This window comes from Pinus tabuliformis, chromosome 6 (assembly GCF_031772625.1).
Source record: "Pinus tabuliformis cultivar Carrire ecotype Pingquan chromosome 6, CPIR1, whole genome shotgun sequence".
Lineage (NCBI taxonomy): Eukaryota > Viridiplantae > Streptophyta > Pinopsida > Pinales > Pinaceae > Pinus > Pinus tabuliformis.
The window spans coordinates 841894206-841895615 of record NC_142292.1 but is presented as its reverse complement, the minus strand read 5'-3'; positions in this window follow the sequence as shown (position 1 = coordinate 841895615).

Sequence of the window (1410 nt, the reverse complement as noted above, 5' to 3'; positions counted from 1 at the left end):
TGATCTCGACAAACAAAGTGGTAAGGGTTGATTTTCCTCCACGATTTCTGATTTATTTTATTACAAAAAAGAAATAAACAAAAAGGGGTAAGCTAGGAAAAAGGTTTACCAAGCAAATGTGAACTGCAGAATACCTCCTAGCGAATCGAGAAGTACGGGCACACAATCTCCCCCAATGTTGTGTTTAGTGTATCATAGTGTACAAGGAATCTGACTCAGTTACCTAAGGATGGATAGAAACCTAGTGTTTTCCTCCCATATATACCCAAAAGTATGTGGAGGCCCAATCCGTATTATTTTTGTCTAATGTGAAACCACGTAATGAGAGCATTCCTTTATAATTTACGTACTGTAACACCACCCTATATACCCGAAGGTACATGGACGAGCTACGATATACTCATTTACATGGAATGAGGTATCACACTCAAAATGTATCGTACACAAGTTAGTGATAACTACTATGTTTTACAATGCCGGAACACATCTCTAGCCTAGAACCTCTAAATGTTTTGTGTCACGTGACAATGCTCCATTAGGTTAATTGATGTTAATTTTAAGTTGATCTTGATTAATAATTTGCTATTCAAGGTTCACCACGTGATGTATTTGAAATTCATAGAATGCAACTAATATGATAAGCATTCTTTCCATTCAATTTTAGCAATGAAAACCTTAGCTAGTAGGGATAGAGCAATCAGATTCTTTTAATCAAAGAAGAAAGAGCACATTTAATGCAATTTCCCTAAACTATTCCTATGAGCACACACAAACTCTTTCAATGCACAATGCAAGTTTTTCTTTTCAATTCCCTTAATTTTGTGGTGAACAAAAGGAAACTAATACACATAGAATCAATCAGTATTTTTGCAAGAACGAAGACTTTACAATACTTCCGTTTCGAAAGAAATGAACACTTTTATGAAACTTTATTTTGAACAAAGATTAATCGACTATAAAATAACTTTGACAATGAATTGGTCGTGATAAAGAAATCATTTAAGAAATACTAAACAATTAAGGCCAAAGTAGGGCTAGCAAAGGAAACACAAATTGATTTCAGAGACACAAGCATCATTGATCTTTCAACAAGCAGAAACAAAAGGAAATTTAGGAAAATCAAGTCAAAAGATGGATTTCTTGACCTAGGGAGGATTAGCGCAGCCTTGAATGGGAGACAGTGCACTTCAGAGCATTGTCCTCAAGCTAGGGGTGCTCTGCAACACTCTATCTCTTGACCAGACCTCTGCTAGTGCCAAAGAGGCCATCCTAGGGGCTTGCAAGCACAATTTTTACCAAGAACACTTCAAAAAGTGTTGAAGCAAGATCAATGGAAGCAAGTAAAGTCTACTGGGGTATACTAGGATGATGGTAAACTACCCAAAATGATGATCGTTCCCCAGTGGAGTC